The sequence below is a fragment of the Crassostrea angulata genome, chromosome 2 (genome assembly GCF_025612915.1).
Source record: "Crassostrea angulata isolate pt1a10 chromosome 2, ASM2561291v2, whole genome shotgun sequence".
NCBI lineage: Eukaryota > Metazoa > Mollusca > Bivalvia > Ostreida > Ostreidae > Magallana > Magallana angulata.
In genome coordinates this window covers 57,720,181-57,743,753 of record NC_069112.1, presented here as the reverse complement: position 1 = coordinate 57,743,753, position 23,573 = coordinate 57,720,181, and the positions used below count along the sequence as shown (strand labels likewise).

At 32.1% G+C, this 23,573-nt stretch overlaps 2 pseudogenes; one reads left to right on the top strand and one right to left on the bottom strand.

The window, feature by feature from the left end:
* The window catches only part of LOC128174550 (multiple epidermal growth factor-like domains protein 10), a 151,501-nt pseudogene that overhangs the window by 80,902 nt on the left and 47,026 nt on the right, over positions 1-23,573 (bottom strand).
* On the top strand, positions 8,965-23,104 carry LOC128172596 (uncharacterized; annotated as a pseudogene).

Sequence of the window (23,573 nt, the reverse complement as noted above, 5' to 3'; positions counted from 1 at the left end):
TTTATATCGTTTATAGTTAAACCACTCGGAGTTATTTTTAAGCATTTATAGCTAGCTAACATTTATTAATTCGATATATCTAGGTTAATATCGGACAGAAATATGCGTCCCAGTTATTGGGCATCGAAGAAATTATATGAAACGTGAAGCAGCTTCTGTTTCTTGTTTACTTGTTTATTTTTTAAAATGCCGAATTGGTCGTTTATGAATTCAAGCTTTTATTACTTTGCAGACTTTAACGGAAGTTAATACAGAAGTCTATTTCTGACGTTGTCAAATGTTGCATCGAATTCTCGCAGTAACTCCGTACTTGCGTACGAATTGACAAAGATGTAGCGCCGACATGTTAGCGCGCATCAATGTTATGCACCGCGTTCTTGATAAAATAATTATTCTTAAGGTAGTCCTATACTCGGCACTAAATGGGCTCAATCATTAAAAGCTTAGCTTTAAATGATAAATATACATTCTAGCAATACATATACAAAAGAAAATATGCATGTTTACATGCTAGTTTGTTTGTTATCACCTCTCATACGGGTGTACCCCCTTGCGAAAATTATTGACAATTATGAAATTTGCCAGACGTCCGTTTTTCCTAAAAATAATTACCAATTTTGGGAAAATTAGATCTGAACATCCAAAATAGAGTATAAATATTTATTTAAGCTAAATCTCATCAATAATTTTGCGCAAATGTTTGTAAGTAAGTACGCTTTATGGACCTGATGTATCAAAATAGAATACAAAAAATGCAATGCTAGTATCGCGTTTGGTAATTTTTTAACTATTTTATGAACTCAAACTTAAATTCATGGTGTTTATTTTATAGATTGACATCTTAGAGAAAAGATTTGATAAAAAAAAATATATGTTGACGGATTACTTTTTACGCTATAAACTCTAAACCAAGTAGACCCTGGCGAAAAAATCCGTAAAAATCACATTTTGCCACAGTTTTCTGTCAACAATGTTAGATATCATTTAAACATTAATTAATTGACGATAGATTAAATTCAAAACAGCTTCTGTCTCTAAATTTAAACCAGTTTTAGTAAAAGAAAAATAAAATTTCCGGGGGGGGGGGTGGCATCAAAACAAAGAAGATATAAGCATGCCTGAGATCCTGGTTAATCAGAAACTTCGTTTTTCATTTTACTTTAACAGAATCGAGTTTCTCAACATTAATAATTTCTATCTCTCATAGAATACATCTATTACCGTTCTAATTGCTGATTATTGCCACTGTTTACAACCGCGATGTAGAGCAAAATCAATACTGGGTATCTAAAACGCTTTGTAAAAGTCGAACCAATATTGTAAAATCCGTATTATGACGTAGTGCAATACTCGGACTACTTTAAATAGTTTAACTTGTAAAACGTATTTAATTGACATTAAAAATACATTGTTAAGCCAATTTTCGTTTCGCAAAATAACTCTAAAATTTATACTCGAATCCGATTGGCTACAGGATGCAGGATAGGATAGGATAGGGTAGGATATGATAGAATATAACTTTTATATTTCTATCATGTATCGTGCATCCTGCATCCTATCCTTGTCAACTTTCAGGATAGCAGCACTGTATAACGATGATTTTACGAAGTTCAAATAAAATCAAAATCCATGTTTCAAAATAATAATAAACATGTCGTAAAATAGGGTCTGTTACAGAGTAAAAGAAAAGCTAACAATTATTCTTAAAAACGAATTCATTCGAAAAATTTCCAAAGATTCACACAATGCAACACTAGCTTTGACACTTCTCCAAAAGTTCACGCTCCATATAACTATGCAATAAAAACCTTTAAGGTGCACCTTTTAAAAAATTCTAAATCTGCTTTGTATTTTTCCGTGTGATTCTTTAAATCTTACCATAAACTTCAACCTCACACAGTTCGTTAAAGGCGTAAGTGGAATATCCAGCAGGGAAGGGACGATGAGTTCTGTTGTTGTAGTATATGACATATCTCCCGTGCATAAGGCATGTTACACTGAGAGGGTTGGGTATTGTGGCTCTGGTATAGTTGTTGTCCTTGAAACACAGTTTCCAGTCCTTTCTGTGGGTGGTTTTCGATACGTAGATTGAAAATCCCAAGAATCTACTCGTAAGGGTGTTGTTTTCATCTGTTAGGTCATGACAAAGAACTTACTTTTAGTGTAGTATAGTTACATATCTAGTATATTTGTGTAAGGTTGTCTTTCAAAAAATACAAACTCAAGACCCTGAATTCAAGAAGTGTTTGTGGACGTGTAAACACGAATTGAAAAAAAACAACTTTCTTTGTCTTTTGATCTTTTACTTTATCATTATTTATGTCAAAAAAACTACCAAGGGAAAAGATATGTTATAATAACCAGTTGTCATGTAATGATACAAGTGTTATAAAAGAGTACCGGTTTCATCACATTAATTTTTTCTTACCACCATGCAACCATTTCTATGACAGCATTTTGAAAAATTGTAAAACTGTATTGTTCAAAGTAAAGATAGTACACTATCTGAAGTAGTGTGACATTTTAATTGTTCAAACTACGATCGACTTATGTAAATCCCTCAATCGTATGGTTACAATACGTGGGTTATAAACGAACGCATTTTTACACATTATGAATATCAATATTTTTTTCGCTATCATTTGTAAGCATCATATAATTGCTGTATAGATAGCACAGGTACATTTTATTGACTATAAGTCGGATGTATATTTCCGTTCACCTGACTTGAGCTGGAGATAAATAGCGTGACGTCAGAATGCATTAAATGTGACTTCACAATGCATCAACGCTTACATGGTATATCTTGAAAGTGTAATAACTTCTTGATTGGACATGGGAAACAAATCTATTTGGTTTACATGGGAAATAAATTCGTCATCCAGGTCTAATCATGGGTATACGTGGATTTACCCCGGGTTGTATTCAAAACACCCTTCGGCCTCAATGTGTATGGAATGCAACCCGGAGTAAATTCCCGTACACCCTTGATTGTACCTAAATAGCTAATAATGTGCAGGTCTGCAAAAGTTCTCTAAATAACATAACTATGCCATTAAGTTATATTTCAGTCACATTTTAGTTAACCAAATGACAACATACTGTAGTACATGTATTCTGACTCAACAAAAAGATACGTTGAACATAAAAACTCACCAGATATATAATTTACAGTAAACAGGCTTTACTCTCTCAAAGAAAATCAATAAATACCCCAAGCGACATTTTCCGTCCTATATTGTATAAAAACGTGATGCAAGTTTCGAATTTCTCCCAGATCTACCCTCCATTCTGCTATTGGTCTACTATTTGCTGATATCGCACACTGTCCTCCTCTGGCGGACAAATCTAACCGGCGTCCGTCAACAGCCAAGATTGCGTTCCATGGTGTGCCGTGATAGGGATAACGCTGCCAGGCAGGTCTGTTCACAGCTATATTTTCTGTAGAATTTGTCAAAATTTGACAATCATAAATGTTATTTATATCCACTAATTCACGTTGTTGGTCCGTGTTTGAAGCACCCAAAAAGATATAATTTTAAATGCGGTAAGAAAAGTGTCGATAACAATATCTTCAAAACAATTCATTGTACTAGAAAGCTTTCACTTCTCTTTAAAATATAAAACATGGGAAATGAATCGTCGGTAAATTTGTGAAATACGGAAATGAATATTGAAAAAGAACATTTTTATAAATAGCTATTTTTTTTTACCAGGAAATACATTCCTGTTCAAGCAGTAGCAATTTCCGAAAACTGATAAAAGCTTGTGAATATTAAAAAAGTGTATATTTCCCTGTACAAGCCAGTTACTATACTAAACAAAACCCAAAGTATTCATATACACACTTGCATGTTAAAAACAGTGCGCTTCCGTCTTTTTTAAATGTAAATTTAAACGTCCGACTTAGTCAGTATCAAATAATACTTCAGTTTATATATGTTTCCAAATTACGATTACCATGCCAAGTTTTCTCTCTACATATGAATATAAGTGGTATTCATTTTGTGTCAGTAAGTCAGCGTATCTCAAATGTATTTAATACATTGTTTTGAAATTGTGTTTGTAAAATGATTGTGCCTGTTAATCAACTGATTTTAAAAAAAATAAGTCTATTTGCATTGTGTTTCGTCGTATTCCTCATATTCTCAGATCAATGGATCTTCCATTGTTATTCACTAAAAAAATGATATTTATTTAATGAGGGCCAAATAGTTCTGAAATTGGAGCACATTCAATGTCAAATGACAATTATTCACAATAGAAGATATGCGATCTATAATTAAAGAGCCTAGATTGAATGCACTTGGTACGTTCAATTTTCCAAAAACTCTAAGGTACGCTTTCAAAAAATTACCCTTCAGATCTACTTTGAAAAAGTTAGATATTTTTTAGCCATATAATATTCTTTGGAAAAGATACACATCATATAATTAAACTTTGAAATTTCACCCATTTTTGATATTTTTATAGAAAACTCTTTTTCGCAAGGAGATTAATAAATATCGCATAAAAATGGCGACAACGATCCAGTCCATTTAAAAAAAAGTAACAGACATCCTTTTTATTGAAAATTATTGTTGGAAACGTCACGCAATTCAAAAACTGTATGTTTTAAAAAGTGTCATTTATTTGAAATTTTGCTATATAAAAGATTACTGATTCCTACTTAATGATCCTTTCTTTAAATGTAAACCATGTAAAACCATTTAGCATATTTCAATATATAGATGATTCACATATTTTTTAAAGTAGTACTATTTATTCATTACATATTGTACTGTTTTCTTTAGTTTTACATGTAGATTAGCGTAGGATTAGCGTACTGTTAAATGGCATACGTAATTACAACTCTCCAATAATTAACATCAAACTGTATTTTGTTCCCATTTTATTATAATTTTGCATGTGGTTTTTATATAAGCTTTCTTGGGTTTTTTTGCAAATATAATTTGCATTTCTTTTATTTCTCTTACCTAAGAGATAGATTAATATGAGCCTTTTGGCTTGTTCCCCCAACTTATTGTAAACTTTGTCAATTATTTTTACCTGCTATGGATAAACTCAAAAACATTGTTTAAACTAAGTATCACTGCATGGATATTGGTAGATATGTTAGTAGATGAATACTAAGAATAAATACTTTTTAATTCATTTACTCACCATATGTATGCACAGTCCAAAAATGTTTGATGAATATGACTAGCCAAATCATATTATCCTAAAATCGCAAAAAAAAAAGTATAAAGTATATTAAGCTCATATCTCATAAGGCTAATTAATTGTAAAACACACCTTAAATGTAACTTGACATTGTATGGTTTAAATAAGGAATGAGGAATCATTCTTTGAGTATTATGAGGTGATAATTTCGGTCGGGGCGTAATCAAATCCAAAAAAGCCCAAAGGGTTTTATGATAGATTTGATCACGCCCCGACCGAAATTATCACCTAATAATATTCAAAGAATGATTCCTGATTACTTATATTTATTTAATTTTAAGCCATCGTATGATTAAATATATAAATATAAATAAGCAAACCCCGCTGGCGCCTCAATTTGGCGTCATTTGTATTATGGGTTATATAGTACAAATTCGATACGTAGTGTTATCAAAGGCAAAGACACTGGTAAATGTAAAAATTCGCGTGTACCAGCTTAAAATGGATATGAATATCGTATTTATACCGCTTTTAAAATCATCATATAAAACTTTATTTTTGGTTGAATTTGTAATAATTAAAATTCATACATGTACATATACCTTAGCGACATCAGCTTAGCTTGTAATTAAGTATGAAAGTTTTATATTATATACATGTAAAATGTAGTTACAAGGAATAAAACTACGTAAATAGATTCATAATATAAATTGAAATTCTGATCAGTGATTGAAATTTGTTTTTATTTTGAATTAAATCAAAGTTTTACCAGAAAAGAATCTTACCAATGTTCCCATCAAGTTATGCAACCAAATGAACTCTTCAAAAAGAGAATATATTTTACATATATATCCGTGTACAAGGCTGTATCGATATCGTGATCATGGTCTTCCTTCTGTACATAAGTTGTGTTTTGTAGGGGGTATTTCTGGCATGGTGTGTCATTTTGTACATATATATTTAAGCAGTTATTTAGAGATTAAATTACCATAAATTACATTCGGTTATATTCTCTCAAAACTTCAAAAAGACACAAAAAAGGACATTTGAACACGATATTCACATAAACAAGTAATTTGGAAGTACGATGAATATTAAGACGAACAGGCTATCTTTTCTTCTGGTTAAAAAATAATAAACAAAATGTTCATACATGTAATAATAATCAAATTACGGAAGTTTAATGCAATTGGATTTGCCTATTTTTTCTTTGCTAAAATTGAAAGCAATGGTCAAATTGAAAATAAATTTTACATTGAATATTCCCAAAAGTTATAAGGCGCTGTAGTTTCATTACAAATGACACATGTTTATGTCATTTACCTTTTTTTTTTATCTACGTACGCGTATACTTAGGTCGTTTGAAAGACTGTGGTTAACTGTTCTAACTTAAAACGAATTATAAACTTTCTTGGTATACATCTTAATAATGTCCAATCACATTTCAACTTCGTTTTCTATTTGAACTTTTACTGCAGTTATAAATAATAAAAGATGATTAAAAAGGATTATTCAAGGAATAGTACGTGTTCATAAAGTCAGGGATACAATCTTTATTACTTATTTAAGGAAGAAGGGACTATTCTGCAAGTATAACTCGGTCATCAAATACGGACGGGAGTGACCTAATCCCAAAGGGTTCTAGTAATGATAGATTTGATAAAGCCCGTTTGTATTTCATCATCTCATAATATTCAGAGTTAAGAATGAATTTTAATTTCTATTATTTTCATCATTTGTACGATTAAATATTGAAATACTTTGAAAAATGTATTGGACTATATATCACAAAATAGATTAGTAGTGTTATCACACACTATTACTGTGGTAATGTAAATACATTTATATAAGTGGTATTAAATATTTTATATTTAATATTCATATTACTGACATTTTTAAGTTATTTCCATTTTGCATTATTATGAAAAGCCTGCTTGCACCCCACCATATGTCATTTGCGAACAGTTTAGTACTATACGTTACAAATTAAAATCGCAGTGTTATCGCAAACAAATACACAAGATGTGAATATTTGATATCATGAATGAATTAGCAATAAACCTTTATGTATTAACTTAATTTGGGGGGGGGGGGGTTGATTAACTAACGCTTGACAGGAGACGGTTGGATACGTTTTATTCTGCTTGTGTTTCTGCGGAGTTATCATAAACAGGTTTAAATAAACAAAATAAAATTCGTTCATATATGCGCGGGGGTGTTAAGGAAGCATATGGAATCTGAGTTACATGTAATTCCGTAAAATCACAAATCTTAATTATTAAGTACATATTTAAATATCTAAGCAACGAAACGTAGATCAAAAACAAATAAAAAATACTGAAGACAATTTTTTTCCAGAAATTAGTTTGTATTACGTAGATTTACACATTGATGACGTCATGACTAAAAGTTGAATGTCGTGTGAATTTGATCGGAAAGCATTGTAAACATATTCAAAATATAACTAATCTAAGAACTCTGATAAAGTATTGTGGAGTGATTTATTGAGAATTGAACATAAGAATACTGGGGGAGATGTTAGTTTTATCAAACATTCTCTAAAAGGTATGAAAATTTGCTTTTTTTTCTCGGCCAGGCTTTCCTCTGTCGTTGTTTACGATATAAAAATCCGACTAGAACAACACTACCCCGTATATATCGTTAGTTTGATCAATGCTTAAATTGAAAAGTGCTGCTAAAATCCCATGTTGTGTGTTGTTTTGATGCAATTTGCCGTTTTTCGTGCAAACTATATAAAAGTTGGGAAGGTTTTACAAGAACCGGATGAATAACTTTTTAATAAGGAAACACATAGGATTCTAGCAGCGGTTTTGATTAAACTGAGATGTTTTGCTTTCGCTTGGGTATGTTTATTTTATTTTGAAACTGCGGATTAGTGTGGTTCTATCTCATTTTATGTTAAGGAATATACGTAAGCTATTTATAGTTGTCACGTGATAATGCACTAATGTGGCAGTAATGTACTACCCGATTTTATTGCACTGGCATCTATTTTAAAGGACAATACTAAGTTTTTGACCTTATTCAAAATAGTTATTTTATTCCACGATTTTGAATATAACAGTCAAAATAAGACGCTAAATTGCTCATATGCTTCCTTAACACCCCCGCGTGATGAGGAACTGTATTTTTCCATCATTAAACAGATTTAATTCTCTTTGAAAATACATAGAGTCATCACGTTTTACAGTTTGTTAATAATTCAGATATTAATAGCATCATTTTCAAACAAATATTGGTTTTTAAAAAAGAGCAAAGTTCATCGCCTCACTATATTTAGAACAACTTTATAAAAGACTTACACACTGCACACTGACGAGTATTTAATAGGCTTCAATTTTCTTTTTACGAGTTGATGGAATCAACTCAGTTATGTCAGTGCTAAGGGGTTCCCCATGTATCGAGTCGAAGCACATTTTCGATATGAATATATTGTATACATATAAGATCAAATTTTGGGGGTATTTTTGAAACTTGGATAAAATATGAATAAATACTTGGGTTTTTATTATCCATGAAAGCCTACTTATTTAAATAATTGGTAATGATTAATTAAAAAAATATTATCAGTCCGCGAAAGAAAGTAGTGTTATGAAAATGTAGCGTCAAAAGTGAAATATTTCTCAGAATATTTGTTTAAAATATAAATAACATATTAGAAAATACATTTTAAAAAACAAACTGCAAAATTTGTTCCAAGAATTAAACATATTTAAACAAAACAACAAACCACTATTTTTACACGATTGACGTAATTGGTGGTACCAAAATAAACTACATCTTATTGCGCTGTTTTCCCGCGTTAGCGGTAAATCGTTCAAAGGGAAAATGAAATGTAAAAAAATAGGTCTCTAGATGTAATCCAAATTTTCTCAGTATATACATCAATTAATGTATATAATTGTTACTCATTGATTAAATCATATAAACAAATATTGTTTAAATAAACACTTTGATTTTATAAAAATTATTATGGAAATTTTGAGAGTTGGAAGTATGTATCAATACGCGCACGCTGTCTGTGTTTGTAAACAAAGTGTCGAGGGAGAAGACCAGCAGTGTCGAAGTTATCAATTGAAGAATCTACAGCGAGAGAAAGAATTAAAGTGAGCAGTTCCAGTTGAAAAGGTAAATTTATATTCCACTTTTTGTGAAGTGTCTTCTCAGAGAGGCCTGACAAGTCGTTCCTATTGTTTGTTTACAATTTATGTACTCGGCCGTGGCGTGGGTTCGTCCATGTTCATGTCAGTCATGATGCTAGCGATTTTTGAATAATTATCAGAGACCTATATAAGTTCCTGTATTTATCGATCGAATGGATATGTTTATCAGCGATAGTGATACTGTTTAATGTGTTCAATTTTAGAAAGCTTATTCCCAATTTACAATTTTATCGAGCAATAAACACTGCAATCATGAGTTTACATATTTAAAACATAGGGATATACATGTAATGTCAGTAGGTGTACCGTACTTGTTAGACTTTTAACTGTTTCTTAGTTTATATTGAATTTAAACAGTTATTTTTTCAATAGTTATCAAAGTGAATAAGTATAAGTATATATTATGAAGAAGCTGTTCAGCCCATGATTATAGTCCCTGCTCTTGTATACATCTTATTCACAGCAAGAGCTGTATCACCATCTGTAGTTACAGTCTGTAGATATTGAATTACACATCAAGCATTGCAAAGATAGGGTTGGTTTCCGCTTGGGTCTCCAGCTGTGCAGATGCCTGTCTGATAAATTCCTTACAGAATATTTAGGTACATACAGTATATGCAAACAAATGATGTATAAATGAAATATAAAGCATGCTCAATTCACTTCGATATATATAATTCAGAGTTTCATGTCATAGAGACAAGTTACAAATCTAGATTGGAAAAAATCAAGAAGATGTATTTTTATTTTGCATATAACTAAAAGTCCAGGAGTTGAAATTCAAGAGTGGCAAACATCATTATATATCGATACTAATAAATGAAAATAAAGGAGTGGAATTTCAAGTGTTGAAAAAAATCAAGAAATTGAGTTTTTATGCTGCACATAACTGGAAGTCGAGGAGATGAATTTTCAAGAGTGGCATATAAGACAATTGTATATGAATGAAAATCAAGGAGATGTGTTTCAAGTGTTGGAAAAAAAATCAAGAAATTGAGTTTTTATGCTGCACATAACTGGAAGTCGAGGAGTTGATTTTTCAAGAGTGGCATATAAGACAATTGTATATGAATGAAAATCAAGAAGATGAGTTTCAAGTGTTGAAAAAAAATCAAGAAAATGAAATATTTACTTTGCATATAACTGTAAATCTTTCAAATCAAGGAGTTGAATTTCAGGAGTGGCATATGAATGTATAAATAAAAATCAAGGAGACAAATTTCAAATTAACACTTAAAATACATTCAGTGTATATGAATATGAAAGATTTTGAAATAAACAAGAGGCCCATGGGGCCACATCGCTCACCTGAGCAACAATGGGCGTTCAAAAGATATTGTGCCATATGGTACCTCGGTAGAAAAACAAAAAATAAATATTGTAAAGTATTCGAATTTTACACTTATTTTTGTATACATGTAATCTTTGACATTGTACCTTCATGAAATACTATTTTTTACCAGCATAAGAAAATTCTACGCAAGATATAAAACTAAACATTTGGTAGAGGTATACTGTTAAGTTGTTAACTTCCAAATCCCTATATTTTCGTTCTGCCCCCCCCCCCCACTTTGTAAAGCGATCAAAATATATGAGTGCATATAGGTACATTTTTTTCATCAACTACTCAGTACTTACTAGTTATTGTATTAAAAAAAAATAATAGTAATTGTTTTTTATTTTAAAAACCCTACATGTATAGATGTGAAGAAGAAAATTGTACCTCAATGTGCTCAAATTAAAAACATTCAAAAATTTTAGTTGTCTTCTCCATTACAATTAAATTACTGTTATTTACTTCGCGTACAAACCAGGATAATTTTCCGCTGTGATATTCTTAGGAATAGCGATAATTACTTTATCCCCGCAACAGAAATGTGTCAGAAAAATGGAAACTGTTTTTAAGATGTCGTTTTTATATACTCGTGTCTGAAAAACTATCAAAATTGATGTAGATTTCACATTATTTATTGTATAAAGAGAGGGCCCCAGAGAGTAGATATATACAGAATACTGTGGAATCATTAAATTTCGTGGGGGCCAATTTTCGTGGATGACTTAAATTTTACAGGTTCGTGGGGACGTAATTTCGTGTATTCATATATATCTACAAAAGGGAATATGACTTTATTACCCTAATTCATCAATTCGTGAAGGATGTTATTTCGTGGATGAGAGGTACCCACGAATTCCACGAAAAATGAGCCACCATGAAATCTAATGATTTCACAGTATCATTCTTTTATTTTGTTTGTACAAGTATTTAACATACTCTAATTCATAGAGATTTTCTAATGTTCAACCAAAATTTCAGCGTCAATTGTAGAATTATAAGCAAGATACAGAGCTCACAGTTCGCCTAGGTTTGATTCATATTTTGTTCACATGAGTTTATTACATTCAGTTATGAACTTGGTATTTCCTATTCAGCATTTAAACTGGAAAAAAAAGAATGGCCTAAGATTTTATATTCTTTTATTCACTCAAGACCAGTTCACTGGTATTTGAGGTTCAAAATCAGTTTATACAAATGTACACAAACACAGTGAAGGATCACATGTACAGTAGGAGTAATAATGACGAAAAATGTTAAGTTTACAATACAATAAGATGTTAAAGTTAGTTTCTGAACGAACATACTTTGAAAATTTTCTTAATAAATATTGACAAATTTGTTACTTTTTTAATCTTTAGTTTTTAAAATCTGTGTACAAACATAGAATTGTGAGCAAATCTCTGTATCTTGCTTATAATTTGAAGCTTAACACTCAAATATGGTTAGTAAATAGAAATTGAAAACAATTAAACACAAGAAACATTCACTATAACAAATAAAGAACACAATTTATTTTTTCGAAATGAATCATATATATGCATGTATATACCTACACATTTCCGTCAGCAATGTCAAACTTTATTTAAACTGAATAAGCTATTGCATTAATCTACCATTACGCAAAAGATAATGCCGATCGAATTACCGATAGAATGAATTGTATTACATTATTTTTTGATACATCAGATTTTGCTTAATTTGCGCAGGTAAACAGTTGACTGTTTGATTTACCAAAGTCTCTGTTTGATTTGATACGTAAAAATCACGAAAGAATACAGACGATAATCCCCAGGGTACAAGCAGAAAAATGAAAACGAAACGAAAATCGGAACAAGCTAACACCAACGTCATGTGTGAAAACTGTCAACGCATTGAAATATTTAGCCTCAATTTACTTCACAAAATTGGCAACAATATATTTTGCATGTTTCAAAAATTTCCCTTCATACGCGAACTGTTGCACAACAAGCAATTCATCATAGTCAGATCGACCCTTTTTCGTATAATGTCATGGCTGCTTTAAACAAAGAACCCCGTTTTCGAAAGTATGGAATACGAGTCTAGGTAAAATGGGTATGCAAACCCGGGCCGTGGCAAAATAAAAGCCAAGGCAGATCGACAATTGTCAATTCCAAATACGCATTATTTTGCAGCAATATTTACAGCGAATACAAATATACTAGTCCATCAAATATCCTGAAATTTTAATGAGATTGGCAGATTAATAACTGCCAATCTTTGTTTTGCCCATACCAAGTCTTGCCTACCCATTTTACCGGATGCCGGATTACCGGATGCCGAACCCGAAGCTATTAAACTGATTGAAACACGCATTTCCTTTATTATTATTTTCGTAATAACTCAGATTTGAAACAGAATTAGCACTTAATTTTTGCAATTTATATTTTCCTTCCCATAAGGATAATTTATGCTAAACTACGTGGAATTGGAATCAGTAGTTCTTGAGAAGAAGATTTTTAAAAATGCACCCCCCTTTTTCTACAGTTTCAAGGTTTTCTCCGCTTTGAATACAGATTGGACTTTTATTTTTGCAATTTATATTCGCCCGCACTTAAGGATGCTTTGTGCAAAATTTGGTTGAAATTGGATAAGCGGTTTTAGAGAAGAAGTTCAAAATGTAAAAAGTTTACAGACGGACAGACAGACAGACGGACAGACGGACAGACGGACGACGGACAAAATGTGATCAGAATAGCTCACTTGAGCTTTCAGCTCAGGTGAGCTAAAAAGTGGTTAAATATTCATTTATTTTTAAAGAGCTAATATTTATTGGTTAATGCTAAAAATTTCCCCTTGATATGGGTTTTCCATTTTGATATAAAATAAAAGAAAGAATTGGCCCCATAAGATTCTAAGGAAAAAAAATGGAAAATTCGGATAAGTATACTTTGAGAAATAGGAGAAAAAGAGGGAGTGGCAGTAATAATACCGAAGAAAATGTTGGCAATAAAAGACATGCACACACTTGTGTAAGCAGTAATTATGAGAGCAAAATGAGCAAGTCTAATGAAATATTAGACATTCAATGTGTTGCAGCTATGATGCATCAAGGATCAGAGGATTTTTCAGAATTAAGTAGAGGCAGGCAGTGTGTTGCCAATGCACTAGCAAGTATAGCATTCAAAAGTTTGCCCGGAAAAGAAGTTAAAAAATGGGATTCAGATGATCTCCATTTTTTGCTTTATAAGGGTGATGAGCTTTACAAACACACACGTCGCAAATGTTTATTTCCTTATTTACATCCGAGTGATCTCCCGAAGGGTATATGTTTTTCTGATAAACTTTTGAAATTGACCATTCAGACTACATTTTCTGGGGACATGAGCAGTTCATTCCAAGATAATACCCCATTTTATTCTCTGCCAGCAGCTTTGAACTGTTGTCTTGCAGATGGTTCATGTTCTGGGATTTTAGTTTGTAAAGAAAGTGCTGTTGCAATATTCTATTCAAATTCTGATTTCCATGTATTTGATCCTCATGCTCGTGACAAGTTTGGAAACCCATGCCCAAATGGTTCAGCAGTACTACTCACAGTTCAGAGTTTTCTACAGCTTCAAATTCTATTGCGAAGAATATTTCATGTTGATGGAAGTTGTACTTTTGACTTGCATCAAATTAAAACATCTTGCATGGGTAAAAATTCTTTTTTGCGCATAAAAGATAGATTATGTTTATCAAATATTGACCATTGCCCTGCTTGTTCAAATGTTTCAAAGTTCGTGGATGATAATACTGGACATTGAAATGTAATTGAGAACTTTCACAGCTCTGTCAGCACCGGTCCCTCATTTGTATGTAAAAGTTGCACACAAACATGGTTTAAACACTCTGTTAAAAAGGCTACCGGTATATCAGAGGAGTTTCTAATGTATTGTTCCTTGAATTCAGATGATACATTATGCCACACATGTTATAGACATTTAAAGGAAAAGAAAATTCCTACATGCTCATCAATGAACGGTTTAAAATTTCCTGTCAAACCTTCAGAGCTTGATTTAACACAATTAGAAGAACGTCTCTGTGCACCAAGAATTCCATTTATGCAATTGCGGGAAAAGCCAAGGGGTGGACAACTAAGTATAACTGGAAATGTAGTTAACGTTCCGGCTGATGTTACAACAACCGTAAAGAAACTTCCAAGAGTTCTCAGTCAAAATGAAACCATACCATTGAAATTCAAACGTAGTCTAAATTTTAAGCATTCTGTTGCATTTGAAAGAATTCGTCCCAACAAAGTAAAAGCCGCAGCAAAATGGTTAATGCAAAACAGTGCATTGTTTCAAAGTGAAGGAATAGAAATTGATCAGGAATGGGAATTTCAAAACCAAGAAAATGAAAGTGATGAAGATTCTGAGGAAATTTTAATGTCTAAATCAGGTAGTGATTGCTTGATTGATTCATGGACTGAAGATACAAATCTTGAAGACAGACCTTCTGGAAATACAGATACCATGCTACAAAGCATAGATTTTCGAGAGTTTAATCAAATTTTGAGTGTGGCACCTGGAGAAAACAATACCCCCCTAAGCATATTCCAAGATAAATATTCAGAATTTCTTGCATTCCCTGCCATTTATTGTGGACAATCAAGACCAGACAATGCTTCAAGACTTGTTCCTCTACATTATAGCACTATATGTAAATGGGAATTGAGAAATATTGATAGGCGATGTGCAACATGTATACCAAATTTGTTTTACAAGTTGAAAAAATTGCAAATTAAACAAATTCAAGACAAGGTCATGCTGGCAATCCGTAAATGCAAAATGAAAGGTAAAAAGTATACAGCAGCACAGATTCTTGACTCACAAACTGCTCAGTCAATTGTAAAATTAAATGAAGGATATCAAGTCTTGCGAACATTACGGGGATCTCCTCCTTACTGGGAAAAGGCAAAAAAAGACATTTTTGCCATGATAAATCAATTAGGATTACCAACATGGTTTTGCTCATTTTCAGCTGCTGAAACAAAATGGGCACCTTTACTGAAAACTTTAGGTGAGCTGATTGAAAATGTATCATATACAGATGATGAGATCTTGAACATGAGCTGGGAGCATAAAAGTAAATTAATTAAGGCCGATCCTGTAACATGTGCAAGATATTTTGATTACAGATTTAGCAAGTTTTTCTCGGATGTTTTGTGTAATGAGATACATCCTGTTGGCCAAATTCAGGACTTCTTCTACAGAATAGAATTTCAGCAGAGAGGTTCCCCTCATGTCCATATGCTTCTTTGGATTAAAGATGCTCCATACATGGTAACTCACGAAAAGAAAGAAATAGAAGATTTCATCAACAAGTATGTCACATGTAACAAAGATGGAGCAGACAGTTCACTTGTGAACTATCAGACACATAGGCATGCAAAAACATGTATGAAAAAAAACAAACCAATATGTAGGTTCAATTTTCCTATTCCACCAATGCCATACACTATTATCCTTTCATCTTAGATGATGATGATGAAAATTTTGCTGCTGCTTCTGTCACCTTCAATGATATCTGTGCATATCTGAATTCTGATGCATTTAAAGGAAGTGATTTAACATTTGAACAATATTTGTCAGTATTGAATGTAGAAATAGAGACTTACATTCATGCTATTCGATCATCTCTGAGACAAGACAGAGTATTTTTGAAAAGGAGCCCAAAAGATAGTCGAGTAAATGCATACAATCCCATATTACTTGAAAGCTGGCAAGCAAACTTGGACATCCAATTTATTTTGGATCCATATGCTTGTGCAACATATATTGTTTCATATATATCAAAGGGACAAAGGGGAATGTCAAATTTGCTTCGCCATGCATGTGAAGAGGCTCGAAGGAATGAATCTGATATTCGTCAACAGGTTCGCAAAATAGGAAACAAATTTTTAACTCATGTTGAAATTGGGGCTCAGGAAGCAGTTTATATTGTTCTTCAAATGCCTTTGCGCCACTCTTCAAGGTGTATAACCTTTATAAATACTTCACCACCTGAGGAACGTGTAGTATTATTGAAGCCAAGACATGTTTTGGAAGATTTGAAAGATGACAGCACTGACATTGAATCAGGCAATATTTTGACTTTATACCAGCAAAGACCCAAAATAATAGAAGGATTGTGTCTAGCAGACTTTGTATCACAGTTCTCTGTAAAGTATAAAACTGCAAAGACGAAAAAAGCATTGGACGAAGAATTTTTACCAGAAAATGAATATGAAGAAGATATGTCAGAGGACTATCATTATGCTCCATTGGAAGTGGAAGAGCTAGCCCAAAGTTATGTGTACAAAAATGGTGTAGAAGTTATTAAAAGGAAAAAACCATGTGTTCTCAGATGGGTTCATTTTGATAAAGAAACGGATTCAGAAAAATATTATCGTGAACATCTTATGCTGTTCATTCCATGGCGTAATGAGGAAAAAGATCTGATTAAAACTTTTGCATCCTTTGAGGAAAGTTTCCAGTCTTGCAGATTGCAAGTTGAAAAAAAACTAAAGGAATACCAAAAAAGAGAAATCAATATAAATGATGTAGAGCAAATGTTACACTGCATGGATGATAATGCATGCTCTGAGTATATTGCTCCTGGTTGTGAACATCAAGATGAGATCGACAAAGAGGAAGGAAATACATTATCAGAGAAGTATGGTTGTTTTGATCCAGGAAAACATGCACCAGAGTATGATATTGGGCTTGACATTGGGATTGTTCGAAAACAACTGGAAGAAGACATATCTCAGCTTGGAGAAATGGATGATTATTCATATAGGAAAATGGTGAGAAGTTTAAATGAACAACAAAAAGAGTTTTTCAACCATGTAATGCATTGGTTAAAAACAAGGATAAGTCCATTGTATGTTTTTCTGACAGGGGGAGCTGGTGTTGGAAAAAGTGTTGTTACTAGGGCTCTATATCAAGGGTTGCTGAAATTTTATTCACACCAGTTAAATGAATCCCCAGACACATTTCATGTTTTGTTATGTGCACCAACTGGGAAAGCGGCTCACAATATAAATGGTGCTACCATACATTCATCATTCTGTATTCCTGTTGGACAAGGATTTGCTTATAAGCCACTTGACATGCAGCAGTTGAATACTCTTAGAACAAAATATATGCATTTAAAAGTTCTTATTATAGATGAAATATCCATGGTAGGCCAAAACATGTTCAATTTTGTAAATTTGAGGCTGCAAGAAATAAGGGGCTGTCCAAAACCCTTTGGGGGTGTGAGTGTGATTACAGTAGGAGATTTATACCAACTGAAACCAGTCATGGATAAATGGATATTTTCCCAATCTGAGCGAGATTATGGTCCATTGGGTGCTAATCTGTGGAAGGACAATTTTCACATGTATGAACTAACAAAAATAATGCGACAAAAGGATGACAAGGATTTTGCAGAATTGTTGAACAGACTACGAGAAGGAAAGCACAATGCAGATGATATTAATGTTTTTAAAATGCATGTAACAGAAGATGATGCTGAGCTTTCTGATATACCACATTTGTACACAACAAGAAAAGAAGTAGAAATGTACAACACAAGGGTGTATGATATTGCACAAGTGAATATGAAAATTGAAATTCAGGCTATTGACTGGGTAATTGGCACTTCAGATTCAAAAATACAATCTAGAGTTCTGGATCGAATCCCAGTTGAAAATTCTAAAACCATGGGATTGTCAACCAAACTTAAACTAGTTCTAAACATTCCAGCTGAAATAACAAACAATGTAGACGTTCAGGATGGTATAACAAATGGAGCTTCTTGCATAGTGAAGCATTTTGATTTTAGAGTAGAGGGATCTAACAGATGTAGCATCATCTGGGTTGAATTTACTGAAAAAGAAATTGGGAAAGCAATGAGGACAAAATTAGCAAGATTGTTCAAACCTGATATAAGTAAAACATGGACGCCAATTTTGGAAATAACCAGAATATTTAAAATCCACATGAATGGAACATATCAGGTTAAAAGGAAACAATTCCCTTTACAACTGAGTGCTGCAAAAACCATTCACAAATCCCAAGGATCCACGCTCACAGATGCAGTTGTTCACTTGGGCACAAGAAAAAATGAGCATATGCATTATGTTGGATTCAGTAGAGTTGTATGTCTGAAAAACTTGCATATTTTGCATTTGAATGAAAATAAAATTTCTGTGTCAACGTATGTGCAAGAGGAAATGGATAGGCTAAGGCAAGAATGTATGCTTCAACTGTGTGTCAGAAATTTACAGGATAATTTGTCACAAGGATCTATTGTCTCATTCTTCAATGCAAGATCACTTCGTCTTCACATTCTTGACTTAAGAGAAGATACAAGTATTCTTCCATCAGATATTATTTTTATTTCTGAGACTCGCCTCATGGCTGGTGATGATGATAATTCACTTGAGATTCAAGATTTTACATTGCATAGAAATGATTTTCCAAACACAGATGGAAACAGACCTTCTTATGGTTTGGCTGTTTATCTTAAAGATACCATTTTGTCTAAAGTAAGAAATGTTAAAAAAAGTAGTTTTTGGAGAATACAGGTTTTGTCAGTAAATATTGCTGTTGGAGAACTAGTTTCATTGATTTTTCTGTATATTCCTCCACAAGAGAAAAGCAATGAGGTGAAAAAATCATTAAGAAACATCATAAAGATTCATGCAAGTAATCCAAATGCCATTGTATTAGCTGGTGATTTCAATGTTGATAACTCAAAATCAGATACATTTGCCAAATATATGTTGAAAGAATTTAATTTACGATATTTGCAGACTGGCAGCACCGCAGACTATGATTCCACTTTAGACCATATTTACACAAACATCCTACCTATTCAGATTAATTTTTGGGGTACGCTAGAGTCATATTACTCTGACCATAAACCAATATATGTCTCACTTGAATAGTCAGTTTGATATGAACTCAAGTCAACTTGGCCATTCAAAAAGTGTGTTTTAATTCCCCATTGATATTAATAGAACACTTGCAGAAGACTGAATATTAAATTACAGTAACTTTCATATGAAATTTTTACTGATATTTATGTTTTTCTCATGAAAATGTTTCTTTTATTAGTATGTAAAAATTACTCCTTGTATTCATTAACTTCACTTACTTCTTTTTAGATGCTTAACATAGCAAAGCTGAAAAATTCCAAAAGCAATAAGCCCTACACACTGCCTTTGAAAGCAAGAGTTGGTGGAGTGAGTGGAGCTATGCATTATCAGGTTGATGGAGGAGAAAAAAAGGAGTCATTGGAGTTGCTGACAGCACTGGAGCCATCAAGTGCATCCTGTATGACAGGACAAAAGAAAAAACTTTGCAGAAGGGAAACTCAGTAATTCTTATGAATTACATCTTAAAAAGAGAGCCATCAGAGTCAATAATCATAACAAAAAATTCTAAAGTCATGAAGACTTCCAACTTGGAAGTTGGACAAGAACTGCTGGACAGGGCGGAATTAATCGCCAATCCGCCACCAGCAGTGACAATTCCTATCAAAAAGGCAAAGACCAGTCCAGTAAAAACCCTGGTCTCCATTCTGGGTCGAGTTGTTTCAGTAAGTCTATTTCTTTTTTTGTAAATTTGGATATGATATAATAGAAAATGCATGTGTTACAGAAAGATTTTAAAAATTGTAATTGATCTTAAATATATAACAGAGGGGAAAATTTAGTGTGACATTGATATGTCTCCATTATTTCAGGAAGATATGATTAAAACTGTGAAAGTCAAAGGAAATGATGTCCAAGTGAAATCTGTAACTTTAAAAGATGAAACGGATTGTGTAAAGGTGTCGCTGTGGAGAAATCTATCCGATTCAGCAGCAGTTGGAAAATTTCTGAGTTTTACTGATGTAGTCGTAACAAGTTTCAATGATGAAGTCTCTGTGTCAACAACATCAAAGACAACCATTCAGGTATGAACTGTTAAAATATTATAAATTCTACTCTTAAAAAATCGCATAATCTGATGTAGGTAATGACAAATGCAATAAAACTTTACTGTATGAAATTATATTTCTAATGCCTGTATCATGTATTAATACAGCATGAAGAATATAAATAATATTTTACACTCTAACTGTCGATCACAAAATTCAATAATAGAATGTGAAAATATTTGTCCAATTTTTTTCATATTTCTATATTTAGGAAAAAGAACCACCAAGCTCAAGTTTGGAAGGGACTGTTGTTGGGTATGAGGTTGGTGACAACTGCTTCACAGTACTCTTTACAATTGGAGAAGATTTCCAAACTTTCACAATTGCTTTGGACATTCTTGTTGAATTCCTGGAATGTACCGATGAAGAAGTGGAGAATACGTTGCAACAAAAACTACCATTCTCCTGCAGACTACAGGTTAAGGATAGCTCTGTAGAGTCAATAACAAATTCATAAATTTATGATAATGTTGTTTGACACTATTAATTGTTGGTAGTAAATGATTCAAGTTCAGTTCTTCAAAACAAGATTATTTTGAACTGAGGGATTGATAAAGTGTTCTCAGGATGACCATATTGTGTTCAACTAGAAACTTAAATATTCTTTTAAAAAAAATTGTTGGATTTCAGTTTTGTAAATTTGTAATCTTGGTTGCAATATTCTTTTCAATCAGCCATTTTCCTATTTTTCACATTAACACCTTTTTATGTTCTTTGCTGAAGTTAAATAATGAATGTCAATGGTACATTTACATTTTATGATATTCTACTTGTGAACTATTCAATTTTTTCTAAACACTAAAATCTACAAAACATGAATTGTGATGACATATAACCAGTTTTAATTGTATTTAATCAACCCTTTCTGATATGATTTTAAGTTTATTAATGCATTAACTGGTTATTTAATGCACTCACTTTTTACATGTTTGCATTATTTTAATTTTTACCTTTGTGTGCTGAACTCTAGTCTTGACATTACATGTATTTGTTTCTGTGGATAAATGTTCTCCTTTTTTTTTATTGTTTTCTTTTTGAGTAGTTCAATCTACTGTTGTTTCAACTGATAGTTGAATATATGAGCAGAAGTAAATGTAATGTTTGAAAGCATGGATACCTTTTTATTATTTTAAGGTTCATTGCTGCATTTACTGGTAATTTAATGCACTTGTTTACATGCTTGCATCATTTTCATTGTTTTACCAATGTATGTTTGGATTCTTGACATAATTTGTTTTCCTGTAGATAGATGTACAAATTTTTTATGTTTCCTTTTAGAACAGTTACATTTAACTTTTTTGTTTGAACTGATGGCTGAATACATGTCCGAGCAGAAGCAAATGTAATATTTCAAAGCATAGATACTATTTCATTATTTTTTATATTATAACTGGGTAACTATACAGTTTTTGATATGCCATTTTTATATCCTTTGCAGGTCTCATTGTGCACAAATATCTTGTGCGATACTTTCTAAAGTTAATTAATGCTTGTACATGACAATCACAAATATTTCATTTTTGAAATTTTTGTTTACCTTGTTTACTTTTGAAAATATAGCCAGTTTACACCCTTATTGTAATAAAGCCTGTCTGATCCCATTTTGGGTTCATTATTGGATTTGGATATATGCATTTGTATACTTGCATGCATCATTAGAATTTTTTTTTTAGTTGAGATGAACAACTGAGATAGATGTATTATTTCTTGTTTTTCTTCTAGGATAGTTAAATTTCTCTTTACACAAACTGATGGTAGAATGCAGCACTCATTGGACGCAGAGTGCACGTAATTAGTAGTTTTGATAGCACTGATTCTTTTTCAATATTCGATATAAATATCTGTTGTTCTTTTGAAATTGTTTATGCATATATGATGAAAAATTACTGTTAGTGATTGTATACAATAGATCTCTACTTCTTATTCTGCTTTTGCTTTTACTTGCAATTGTGTTAAACTAGAACTATTAAACATTTTAGGATTTTTTTGTTAAAATTGTTGGTATTTTACTTAAAAATATCATCTTAAATTTGAAAGTTTTTATTTGTTTCTAACTGAAAATGTATAGTCATTTTTTAACAACTTTCATAAAAATTGATAATCAGGAACTATAATTTTATGTCCACTGATGTCAATATTGGTGCTACATTTTTTTTATTGTTAATAAACCAGTTACTTTGAATCTACAAATAAGTCTATTTGTTTGTTTTTTTTCCTTTTCATTAACTATTGGGATCAACTGCCAACATACAAATGTGATACAACAGTATAGAAATGAATTTAAAAATAGAATAACTCCATAAATCTGATTTATAATCCTGTTGCACTATTATCTTTTAAAGGGTCCTATCTATTAACCTTATAATACTTTACTTGACAGCATTCTTTATATGGATTTGAAAGTCTTGTTCATTTGAAACAAGGGGGTTATTCAATACCATCAACTCGTATCAGTACTTTCAGTACTTTGATTTTTTTTTGTAGTTACATGTTAGCCACTAATGGTTATATAATATTTTTTCACTGCAACACGGAAACTGTTCGTATATCTGTGATCCTTTAACTTTCAAAAGTGGAGTAGCATGGGAAGTAAATATCTGAAGGACCTATAATAAAAGAACAAGTTTTATCTTTATATTGTATGCATATGCAGAAGCGAATTAGTCTTGGAATTACTACACTTACAGCAAACGTTTGTCTTGCGGAACTGTAAAATGCGATGACTCAAGAGTATTGTCATAATTTGGTACACTTTAAACAAAAAGCAAACAAATATTAATTACAGTCCTGTTGATCTTATATGTACAAAAGAATATAACCAGGAGGGGTGCATGTTCAGTATATGCTTTGGCAAGATAAAACATTGAAGGCAATGACAACACACCGTGTTAAAAATAACAAACCGTTGTAACGTAGATCATTAGAAGGCTGGATGA